General features: G+C 40.7%; 1 long non-coding RNA gene across 1 annotated transcript; it reads right to left on the bottom strand.

Annotated features, from left to right (window-relative positions):
* Positions 1-5,726: 5,726 nt before the first annotated feature.
* On the bottom strand, positions 5,727-11,636 carry LOC309697826. Its single transcript, XR_014273927.1, has 2 exons — positions 10,188-11,636; positions 5,727-7,087 (listed from the first exon to the last, which is right to left on the bottom strand). It is a non-coding gene; the product is annotated as an uncharacterized lncRNA (long non-coding RNA).
* Between the last annotated feature and the right edge of the window lie 1,620 nt (positions 11,637-13,256).

Below are 13,256 nucleotides of genomic sequence, written 5' to 3'. Positions count from 1 at the left end.
CACACTGACCAGTTTATTACAAATTAACAATTTTAGACAGTTTTAGAACTGTCAGCAATGCTGCAGCGATCATTTGACTTTTGCAGCAGAGTTTGGGCCCAGGCATGGCTAATAATGTCAGACTCAAATACCGGATAGTGCGGGTCTACCAAGTCGTCACCAGGTCACTAATAGGCAAGTTAATTAATACGGTTGCTACACTATAAAAAACAAAACAGGTTAGCTGAATGAGAGCACCTATACAGCCGACAACCAATACACGTCATCGTCCCAGAATACGTTGTGTGCGAAAAAACATGGCCTCTCCCATGGCTCCAAAATAGTTTTAAACAACAAACATTTAATGAATAACAAAGAAATTGTAGTTATTCTCAAGTATGTTTTTATGTAGGGGACATAATTTGTAACATATATAGAGTAACTTGTCATAATAGTCGTGGTTTGAAAGGGGACCGGAGGGTGTGTTCCAACTACAGGGGAATCACACTCCTCAGCCTCTCTGGGAAAGTCTATGCCAGGGTGCTGGAGAGGAGAGTTCATCTGTTAGTTTTTTTAAATACATTTTTATATTTTTTTTGAGCAATGATAAACCCAGCTGGATTTTACTAAAATTGAGGAGATTTTTTGGTGATTGTAATGACAGTGCATTGTCATACTTAAAGGGAAAACTAAAAGTAGACAAAAGTAGAAAGATCAGCTTAACTGGAACTGGAACTAATAATTTCCAGTTTTTTGTTTTGTTTTTGTTTTTCAAGCCAAGAGGACACTGTTGGGTTTCGAGCCATATCTGAACTGAATTCTTGGCCAGCATTTATTGCAGATCTGTTTCTGACTGAATATTCCTGAGACCTTGACGTGTTTATCAGATTTACCAACCAATTAATATTTTAAAGTTGCAGACGTTTTTCATCTCTTAAAACCAGCTTGTTTCTTAAATTCCTTATTTCATGTTTCTTGATTTCACGAGACAGATTATTCATTGGAACAAACTCACTGAATAAAAAAGTATTTTAGAATAAAACAGTTATGAGATGGGAAACAAAATATATTTTTGGTTGGTAGGTTTAACTTGAGTAATCAGATGTGTATTTATGCATGAGAAAGTTGATGCTCGTTGGTGATGCACTTTGTCTGTTTTTAATTGAAGAAAGAAAGGCTAATCTGCTGGTTTTTTTTAAGTGCTTCAGCAGTATCACTTCATCAATAAATCCCTGACCTGGTATGAGGCTCAGAGCTTCTGCAGATTAAAGTACACCGACTTAGCAACTATAAATAACATGGATGATGAAAACCAGCTGATCAACACACTGGACGTGACATCGTCATGGATTGGACTTTACAATGGACAGACCAACAGGTGGCTTTGGTCTGATGGCAGCGGTGTAACGAGCTTCACCCAGTGGACCCCTGGTGAACCAAGCAACTCTGGAGGAGTTGAGGCATGTGGACAGATGTATGATAACGGCCTCTGGAATGATGCTCAGTGTGGATTAGCCATGGCTTATGTGTGTTATGAAAGTGAGTAAATGACACAATGATCTTTAAAGCAAATGTAAACTGATGCAATTACATACAGTGATTAAGTTGAAATAAAACCTTCAGGATTTTGATATGAATTATTTAATGGTGAAGATAAATATAAATTTATATTTCTTATATCTAAAACAAAGAAAGAAAAATCATTAGCTGGGTAGCACACAAAATGATAGCCCAGGTGTGATTCTTTTAAATGTGTGCACATATATGAATCAACACACAATTACAATGGTTTAAGGCATTTAGCCACACTATGGCCCTCCTAAATGTTAATCTGGCTCTAAAAATCTTACCTGATTTCTACTTTTCTTGGAAGAAAAAAGATGTCTAACTTCCTTTTATTCCTCTCTCCTTGTATGTTTTTAGTTCAGCAGGATGGCAGCAAGAAGTATGTGGTTTACACACAGGGACAAACCTGGCCAAACAGTCAAGATCTGTGCAGGCAGAAGCACACTGATCTGGCATGTGTGCATACAGCACAGGAAAATTTAGCGATTGCTTCAGTTACAAACGCAGTGTGGTTCGGTCTGTTTAAAGATTCCTGGTACTGGTCAGATGGAACAAAGACCTCCTTCAGGTACTGGAAAAGAGGCGGAAGTTATAGTGGAAAATGCGTTTCTGTGGAAGGATCACAGCAGGGACGCTGGATACCAGCTGACTGTAACCAGAAAGCAACATTCATGTGTCAAGGAGGTAAGTTCCTGAAATACAAAAGCAATAAGTCATTTCTTGGAAAAAGTGTGATGTCAAAACTCGGATAGAAAAATAATAATATTCATAATAAGGATCGCAATCAACACAACGCTCAGATGAACCAAAACAACTTTCTTCTTCCTTTCCTGGATGTAAGAGCATTCATCAAGACAGTCTAAATAATGGCTGAGATTATATTTCTGGGTTTGTATTCTGCAGGTCTCAAGCTAAAGAAGATGGTCATAAAGATGAAGGTGCAGTCTGATGTGGATCTCACTGACTCTACTACTTCCAGCCTATTCCTACAGAAGGTACAAACATAGCTTCAAGGGTCCACCAGGGGAAACTGGTTATACTGCAAGAGTTCATAAAATTACAGTAAACAGAACATCAACCAAAAACTACCTACAGAAAAAAATAATACCAGTATGCAAAAAGTCTTGAGTAGAGTCAAAAATATAAAAAGAGTAATATTTTCAGTGAAGCACATCTGAAACACTTTGTTATTTATGACATCATGAACTCATCCCTGAGGTCTAGCAAGACTGTCAATTCTATTTTTATACATAATACATTATGGTCTGTGTGCATTTGTTTTTGAAAGTAATAGAAACTAAATAAAAATATTTAAATTCAACACTTAAGTATCTCCTCAAAGTCCAACTGATGATTCAATTCAATTCAATTCAATTTTATTTATATAGCGCCAAATCACAACAAAAGTCGCCTCAAGGCGCTTCATAGGTACAGAGAAAAACCCAACAATCATATGACCCCCTATGAGCAAGCACTTTGGCGACAGTGGGAGGTAAAAACTCCCTTTTAACAGGAAGAAAGCTCCGGCAGAACCAGGCTCAGGGAGGGGCGGGGCCATCTGCTGCGACCGGTTGGGGTGAGAGAAGGAAGACAGGATAAAAGACATGCTGTGGAAGAGAGACAGAGGTTAATAACAGATATGATTCAATGCAGAGAGGTCTGTTAATACATAGTGAGCGAGAAAGGTGACTGGAAAGGAAAAACTCAATGCATCATGGGAATCCCCCGGCAGCCTATGTCTATTGCAGCATAACTAAGGGAGGATTCAGGGTCACCTGGTCCAGCCCTAACTATATGCTTTAGCAAAAAGGAAAGTTTTAAGCTTAATCTTAAAAGTAGAGATAGTGTCTGTCTCCTGAATCCAAACTGGAACTGATTTAAAAATGGTTTAATTATTATAGTTATCTTAATGTTACACAGAGAGGTATGAAGCTGTGTGCTAAATCTGGAGAGTATGTCAAACAATTCTTTTCTTTGATTGTATTTTTCTTTTAGTTGGAAACAATCCTGAGAGATCAAGGGGTGACTGATGTCCAACTTAAATATAAACGTGTATTTCAACCTCAGTTGAAGACCACTGAGAACGCAGGTACGAGAGGCCTCCGTACGGGGAGCATCTATCATGCTAACCTTAATTCGAAACATACCAATCATTTTGTGCAAAGTAATTTAGTAAAAGAACAAACAAACAATCAGTGAAAAGTTTTTTTTCCTCTCTTTACAGGATGCTGAGTGCAGAAGTGCCAATGTCGTTTTACTGCAACATTAGTGGTTATAGTGGTTTGTAGAGCTGATGGATGGAAACAGATTATTTAAAGATTGTTGCGTTCCCCAGCAAATTTATTTACCCTATACTTGTGTAGTTCATAACAGCTGATGTATATTCTAACCTAAGTTATTAAGTAAATTAAACTTTTACTTACTTTAAGAGTGTAATTAAAACAGTAGATTTTGTCCTCATTTTCCCCCTAAGGTTTTTGGTCATAATATTGTAACTATGGGTGGGAAGAAGAACCTATGCAATATAACATTAAATATTGTAATAATATGAACTCAAAATCAAAGTGCTAATAATAGATGCAAATCACTTTCAAGCTTTGAAAACTTTGCATTACAGTGCTTTGGACATGGCATCTAAGTACTTTATTTTGAGAAGACTTTAAATTTTTAAAAAACAATTGTGTGAAGAAAATTTTTTTCTGCTTCTTTCAGTCAGTAGAAAAAACCCCAAACATATTTATAGCTGCAACCAGACTGCTCCATTACTTTGTAGTGACTCTCATGTTTTCATTTGGTCACCATATTGTTATAAGATAGCCATCTCTCCTAATCTGTGTTTATGGAGGCATGTGTTCTGTCTACAATAAAATAACTCTCTGAATGTTGAACCTTGTTATCCAGTGTTTTTCTGTTGTATTTATCCCCCCTTGCCTCACAGCACAGGTCTGAGAGAGATCATTTTTACAACTAACAGTCTGAGATCACCCGGACAGGTAGAATCTCAGCCATGATAAAACCTTTCCCATAACTCTGGTAAGATGTTCTAGTCTATACCAAAAAAATACAGTCATCCACAGTGGCTTCATGTGTCTGGCCCGTCGGTGTGTGGGAGCTGAGTCTTCAGTCCTGCAGAGAATCCGGTTGTTCAGTGATGACGCGACGAATCCTACTTCCGGGTCTAAAGTAGTCTGCGTTTAATATGGCTTTTGTGTTGTTAACATGTTTAATGTTATGTATTTTCTTCTATTTGATCTCAAAAAGCTCCTAAAACAGTCAGCGACCACTGTTGACCTCCCTCTGCTTTTATTACCACTAATCATTTATTTAAGCTCAGTTTTTAAAACCTTAGGATGTAACTACAGCCCAGCTAGGGTTGCCAACCGTTCCTTAAAATACGGAATCGTCCCGTATTTCGAAACAAAAGTACACGTCCTGTATTGAGCTAATAAGGGACGCACTTTGTCCCGTAATACAGTGAGAATCAAAAGTAGTCTATAAATTTTTATGGAATTAACGCTTTGTTTGAAAACATAATTCCCAGCCCCTCTCCTGCTTTGTGACCAATGAGCTGACAGCACACTTATGACAATTCGAGTATGACAATTCAGATTACCGCTCATCTCATTGGTCGAGGAATGGTCGCTTGCGGAGAAAATACCGGAAGACAACAGATGACCACAACAACAAGCATGGCCAACAGGGAAACAAACGCCGACACTGCGGTGCAAGTCTCGGACGTCAGTACACCTAATGCTGGGCAGACACTGTGCGATTTTTTCAGTCACGTTATTCAGCTCCTGCTCAAACTGCACGATTGACTTGCAGGGGTTAGAAGTTCATAGGTCACGTAGCTCTGATGCGACCTGAGTGCTCACACTGTGCCAACATAAAATGAAGGTTATAACAGAAAATCTGTCGCGCTCTCTCTCGCTCTCTGTCTTTCACTCACACAGACACACTGAAGGAAACTGTTTCCAGGGCCTACTCCGTGGATCGGCTTCCTCCGAGGCGTGGACGTCTATCAGCAGAGAATGTACCTTCACCTATCAGCAGAGAATGTCCCTTAGTCTGTAACACAGTCAAATATATTCTCAAGTAATATTCAAGCATGCCATTCAGCGTGTTAGTACGAGCAGCTCGGGAGCAGCTTGGGAGAACAAGAAAACAGAGACTGCTTTAGATTGTCTTCCCAAAGTGACTCAACTTTATTCACAAGTACAACAGTTTATATAGAGGGTAAAATTCATGAGACAGCAGATTATCAGTTTAAACCAGTACAGACCAAGATAAGGCAGTGTCTTCCTGCCCTTGGGTGAAGAAGCATCCTTTGTGTAGTTTATTAGTTCAGCTACAATTGTGATTATCTCAGTGACATATTTTCAAGGCACAAAACGAAGAGTTCTTACATTAGTGAAATCTGAAACAAACCATTTGGCCTCAACAGGCGTCTCCTAAAAGATTAAGAAACTAATGTAGCTGAGGGAGTGATCTCTGTGGTATTTCAACCTTGTACCAGCCTGTGATTCTCACACATCAATTCTTGGGTCAAAGAGAAAAATAACTAAAACAAAGGGGCCTTATTGAATGACAGAGTTTTCCTGCATAATGTCACTATAAAACAATATCCAGTAAATGCTACCATGGTACTAAAATACCTAACAGTTCCCCTCTTTTATTATTTTTTTAAAAATAATAACTCAAATAGAAAGGAAAAATCACAAATGTAATAACATAATATAAAAAGCAAATCATAAAATGTAATAGTTCACAACCTAATGTTCAATATACACATCAGGAACATCATTGGTAACATCTGGCACATCCTCAGGATCAATTTGTGCTAATTGCAAATACATTGAAGTAGCTGTACTAGTAGCTATATGGGTTATCATTGAAAATGTGGCTTGCAGAAATTTGAACAGGGTTGCACTTTACAATACGAAATAGTAAATAAAAATCCTAAGGTTAATGCAGTAGATATGATTAATAACCTAAATATATAAAAAAGACAGTTCTTTAGTCGTCTCCTGGCCTGGTCCCAGGTTCGAGAGACACAGAATAAGCGTCGTGTGATGACAATGGGCATTTCATTTTCTCCATTATCAGGATGGAATGAGTCTAGCTTTATCAGGTTAGACATCATGTGGTACTTTTGGCTTTCTGTTCCTGCTGGATGTTTGAGTACCTTGTTGTTGTTCTTTCAGACGTTGTGTGTTAATCAGTGATTGCGTGTGTGTAGGTGTATTGGATCCGGGCGCTGGCTCGCCTGAGTCGTCATCTATAGGTGTATTGAATCCGGGCGCTGGCTCGCCGGAGACGTCATCTACTTGATCCGACGCCTTAGGTGGTTTGGTGGGGCTGGTCTTAACCCTGCTGGCATGAATCCACTGAGGTTGTCCGTCTGTGAGGATGCTGGTTCTTCGTCACTGCCAGTACAGTCTGGGGCTGGAACACGCGCGGCCTCCCAGAGTGTCCTTGGTTTTAGTGACTTCTCCAACACGCATCTCCTTGTCTCCACTTGTGGAACCGTGGAGGGGAAAGGCTGAGAGAGACAAACTTTCTGATAGTTATTATTCAGTTTTTCTACCAGGTTGTGAACATCAGTGGACAATGCAATATACATCACCTTCTACTAGCGGTGCCCCTCTGGAAGCTGACCATGGTGTTGGAAATAGTCTTATTTCAAATGGAAATAATTTGGTTACTGCAGATGGAGTCATAATGTATGAAATGGAAAATCTGGTTGTGGTAAATGCTGATGTTTTGCTTTTGGTTTTCCTACATTAGTTCGTGCACATGTTAGACAGGTTGCTAATATGCTTTTACTGCATGTGATGTTTTCTCAATTACAAATCTTGATTTTATTGCCCCTATTACCCCTCTTTGTCCGACATGACTCACACAGTGAAAATGTCGGGCAAGGACTGGCATCAGGGAATATGGGAGGGCAATCAAACCCTTAAGATTTTGTATAAGCCATCTCTGTCATCTATGGTACAGTCATTATTCTCCCAACAGGTGTAATCACATGCAGAGGCTTGCTCTTGTATAAATTTTAAATCAACATTTGTTTCTAAATAGTCTGGGAGTGTAACAAGTGGCAGCTGTAGGGGCACAGATAATACTTCCTGCGGAGGTGGGAGCTGCAGCCTTGGCTGTCACGTCTGCTAAGGCATTACCTGTTGCTTCGTCTGTGTCAGCTGTACTGTGTCCTTTCGTTTTTACAACTGCAACGGCCGATGGTAGCTGTATAGCCTGAAAAAGTCTTTGCACAAGATCAGAATTAGCAATTTATTTTCCATCAGCAGATCTAAATCCTCTCTGTCTCCACAATGTGCCAAAGTCATGCACCACACCGAATGCATAACGGCTATCAGTGTAAATTGTTACCCGCTTATCCACATGTAACTCACAGGCGCGTATTAAAGCCATGAGCTCTGCTTTTTGTGCTGAGTGAAATGGTAATGAGTGAGCCTCTAGTATGATGTCAGGCAATGTCACCACCGAATAGCCACAAAGAAATGAGTTAGACATTTGGTTTTGAACAGGACCCGTCCACATAAACAATGACTGAGTCTGGGATAGGTGTTTGCTCTAAATCTGGACATGGTGCTGTGGATTCCTGTATACGTGTCATGCAGTCATGATCGTCAGGGTCGTCTGAACCATCCTGTCGGTCAGAGGAACACAGCATACGAATAAGTAAGTGTGCTGGCGAATTGGGTGTGCTGCTTGCTTTTATAGTGAGATTTGCTGTTGAAGTCAGTGTAGCTTCATAACCTGAGCGACGTTGTGCGGTCATGTGTTGTGTAGTTATGTTTGCTAGAATGGTCGTGACCTGGTGATTGGTGTGTAGAATAGTGTCATGTGAGAGTGTGAGCTTCTCGCAGTCCCTTATCATGATAGAGCAAGCTGCTACTGCTCTCAGGCAGGCCGGCATCCCCTGAACTACTGCTGGCAGCACCTTTGAGTAGAAGGCTACTGGACGGTAGCCACAGCCATGCTCTTGGGCCAATACACCTGCACAGGTTGTGCCGTTCTCTGTGACGTACAGGTGGAACGGTAAGTGGTAGTCAGGCAGACCCAAACAAGGGGCGGAGGTCAGCGCTCCCTGTAATGCATTGAAAGAGGCAGTCATTTCTGTGGACCACAGTATTCGAGGAGGCTTGTCTTTTTTGCAGCATTCACGCAGAATGTGGTCATGAAAAGAACAGTCTGGTATCCACTGTCTGCAATAGTTCACCATGCCCAGGAAGGACAACATTTCCTTCTGTGTAGTGGGCCGAGGGACGGAGGTCACAGCTTTGACCCTGTCTGCAGTCATGGAACGTTTTCCGTGAGACAGTGTGAATCCCAAATATTGAACAGAAGTCTGACAGTACTGCATTTTCTTTGCTGATGCTTTGTGGCCAGTCTTTTGGAGGTGCTGGAGAAGCATGTGTGTAGCAGTTTGACATAGTTTTTCACTCGGAGCACAGAGGAGGAGGTCATCCACGTGTGGATCAGGGTGCAGCCCTGGAGGAGTAAAGCTGTCCAGGGTAGCACAGATCACCATTGAGAAAGCAGCAGGGCTGTCTATCATGCCTTGAGGCAGACGAGTCCAAGTGTACTGCTTATTTCTATGTGTGAATGCAAATAACGGCTGTGTGTCTTCATGCACAGGTACTGAGAAAAAGGAGCGGAGCATAAATCCACCACGGTAAAATGTGTATGCAATGCATATCAATATGCTGTGAACATCTGAAACGAGAGGTGGCAGAGGAATGTTGACTGCATTAATTTGCCTTAAGTCTTGTATGAAACGCCATACGCCAGGTTTGTTAGGCTTTGGCACAGGATTGACAGGAGTGTGGGCTTTATTACTCCTGTAGTCAATAAATCTCCTATCATGACATCTAGGGCTGCGGCTTTTTCCGTGGAAATGGGATGTTGCTTGACATATACTGGCTTGTTGTGTTTTAATAGGTGTACGTGATAAAGTGTACAGTCAATAAATCCTATATCATTCTCACTTTTAGACCACAATGTCATATTCTGGTATTCAGCTGGCAAGGTAAGTGCAGAAATAGTACAGTCGATAGGGTAGGTTAGATCTATGTGACGACATGGTGTAGTTATGTCATAAACTATGTCTGAGTTATGTGACAAAATCACTGTTTGACCTTAGAGAAACAAAAGTGTGGCTCCCAGTCATGGGATTACCTGGTAGTGGCGTCTGTACACGTTTTTTTGGCACAGTGTGTGACATAGAGTACCGGACAAAAAGGATGTTGAGTTCATTCTCTGCTGAGGGTCCAGCTGACACAGAGGATGTTCCTTCTCCATCATGTCGGTACATAGGGCAGAGAAAACATAAGCTGTTATCAGTGTCAGCAAACATTTCACCCTTTATGTTAAATGAAATACACAAATTCATTTTTGCTCTGGGTGTCTGCGGCTGCTGGAAAACTGAGCCACAATAAAAACACATATCTCTACTTTTATCCTTCCGTCCTCTGAAACTTCCTTGCTGTGCTGGAGCGGGTAATCCTGCATACATTAGTTTCTCACTTTCCTCTGAGCCTTCTACATCAAAATTCAACTTTATCTTAACACTTTTAGCTTTCGTGGTAGTATCTGCACTGGCCTTCAGTTTTACTGACCTGTTTTCTGGCGATAATCGTTCGGGATAGGGCTCCGGAAATAAATTAGAATGCATTGAACTTACAGTCCGTAAGTTGTAAACAAAGTCAGTCACATAAGCACTTCCACACGTTCTGGATACGTGATCATGGACGTCTTCACCGATTCGCGGACGTGGGTTACACGTAACCGGAAATGGGTGTTGTACTGAGCCGTTATTTGAGACTTTATTTTGTATTTTATTAATTTTTGGTTTTACAGGTACTTTAGATTTTTTATCGGACCTGTCTGTGGTCTTTGAATAATTCTGACCCATGTTCAGTGATTTCCAGAGGGGTTTACACGCTAGGAGGATTTAGGTTAGTATTTATTTTTGCTGTGGCACACCTGAGGTTACTTGATTTTTTGCTAGCAATTTTATCTTTTTAGTGAGCAACTTCTCACTTTTTAACGAGCAACTTCTCGTTTTATGACCCCAGGCAACTTCCTGTGTCCTTTCTGCTGGTGAGCAACTTCTTAGTTTATGACAGCAGGCAACTTCCTGTGTCCTTTCTGCTTTTATTTACAAAACAACAGGCAACTTCCTGTGTTTCTATGTGGGCCACTAAAGAAGGCTCCTCAGTGTATCCCACTTGTTACTATGTGGGCCACCGAAGAAGGCCTCGTCAGCGTATCCCGTTTCTATGTGGATCACTGAGAAAGGCATAACACAGTCTTATAAAATAAAAGACGAGTGCCTACCTTCGTCAGGATCCCACTTCTGACACCAAAATTGAAGGAAACTGTTTCCAGGGCCTACTCCGTGGATCGGCTTCCTCCGAGGCGTGGACGTCTATCAGCAGAGAATGTACCTTCACCTATCAGCAGAGAATGTCCCTTAGTCTGTAACACAGTCAAATATATTCTCAAGTAATATTCAAGCATGCCATTCAGCGTGTTAGTACGAGCAGCTCGGGAGCAGCTTGGGAGAACAAGAAAACAGAGACTGCTTTAGATTGTCTTCCCAAAGTGACTCAACTTTATTCACAAGTACAACAGTTTATATAGAGGGTAAAATTCATGAGACAGCAGATTATCAGTTTAAACCAGTACAGACCAAGATAAGGCAGTGTCTTCCTGCCCTTGGGTGAAGAAGCATCCTTTGTGTAGTTTATTAGTTCAGCTACAATTGTGATTATCTCAGCGACATATTTTCAAGGCACAAAACGAAGAGTTCTTACATTAGTGAAATCTGAAACAAACCATTTGGCCTCAACAGGCGTCTCCTAAAAGATTAAGAAACTAATGTAGCTGAGGGAGTGATCTCTGTGGTATTTCAACCTTGTACCAGCCTGTGATTCTCACACATCAATTCTTGGGTCAAAGAGAAAAATAACTAAAACAAAGGGGCCTTATTGAATGACAGAGTTTTCCTGCATAATGTCACTATAAAACAATATCCAGTAAATGCTACCATGGTACTAAAATACCTAACACACACCACCATCAACTTTGTTAAATTGCTAATGAAAAACATTGATCAGGCAGCTGTGATTGAGCAGCAGTGTAAATCCAACTATTTTCACGGTTGTTGTGGTCGTGATAATTTTGTGATGCCACATGGAAAAGGCTCGGATGAGCTTTCCAAAGTTCTACAAGTTGTGCCTCCATCGCTTGTGTCCAGATCACAGGCTGCACAGCCGTGCTGCTCCGTCTTTTTCACCGACGTTTACGTGTTTGCGCGTGAGCAGTGTGAGCGCCTGTGGTGACACCCTCACGAGCGATTGATGATCGGGAGCTGGTCGTGAGGTGTTAATCGCTTCTCGTTACCCCACGTACACTACACGATGCACGATGAAGGCCAAAATCGGTCCGATCACTCAAAAATCGGCTCAAAATGGGCCTAAAACCGCACAGTGTGAGCCCAGCATTAGAGCAGCAATGTTTGTTTCCCTCAGAGAAAGGGAAGAATGGGAAAAGGAAAACACCTGGCTGGAAAAAGTTAATATGGGCATGTGCAGTGAATATCAGCGCTATGTGGCCAGAAGTGTGATAATATAACTTATTTTGTGTAATAAACAACTGCAAGGATAGATGATTACAACAAATAGATGACTAATACATAAAAGTAATACATAGATGAATAATGATGATGAGCTATGATGCGTAATCATGGGAACAAGTGGGTTTACAAACAGGAGCAGCTGATTACTATTAGAAAAGCTGAAATAATACCTCAACTGAAGCCAATTGTACTAAATGCACTAAATGTGCACTGTTACAAGAATGTTTTTCTTTCTATTGTTTTCTATTATTTTAAGTTAAGCAGGACAGAGTTCTTTTAAAGAAAGATTTACTTATATTCTCAAAAGTTAAGCATGACAGGCTTCTGTTTAAGAAGGAGACCTGTTTTACTGTGTTAATGTTGTAATTTTGAGCTAAAAATAAATGGCTAAATGATCATTTGTTTCACATGTGTTCATATCACAAAGAATAGAATATGCATCTGCTTAAATCAACTTCAAGTCAAATGGTTAAAAAAATAATTTCACACACAAAAAAGAGCTAGAAAATTCACCACACTGGGAAGGGTGAAGACAACTGGGTCGCCCGGCCCTGGCCACGAGGTGTCCCTTATTTATTTTTCAGGGAGTTGGCAACCCTAAGCCCAGCCCATGCAGCAGTATATGAATGACTAACCTCGTATTGTGGATGGATTATCTCAGTTGTTCTCCTGGCTGAAGTTTGGTCCTTTTACAGCATCCTGCCATGCGATTACATTTGTTCCTGACCACCCAGAACACTCACGTTAACTTTTATTGAGTGGAAAAAAAGTTAGCTTGTTTATATTATGCTAACATAGCTGTGTCGCTAGCGGTCACGTAGCACATCATTAAATACCAGCTAGCCCAACTTCAGTAACCCTACAAACGTCACTGCTGTTTAGTTTTCTGTCTTCATTTATGCTGGAAGTGATAGCAGAGCTGTACGTTTTAATTTGTTTCCAAAACCCCGCAGTCAGGACATGCTATATTGTATTTAGATAGAAGCTAGCGAGCTAACATCCTGCTAACTTCTAACTCCGTTAAATGTCATAAATTCCGTTTTCA

The sequence above is a fragment of the Aulonocara stuartgranti genome, assembly GCF_965226115.1.
Source record: "Aulonocara stuartgranti genome assembly, chromosome: 3".
NCBI classification, from domain to species: domain Eukaryota; kingdom Metazoa; phylum Chordata; class Actinopteri; order Cichliformes; family Cichlidae; genus Aulonocara; species Aulonocara stuartgranti.
This window is presented reverse-complemented; position numbering and strand designations above follow the sequence as displayed.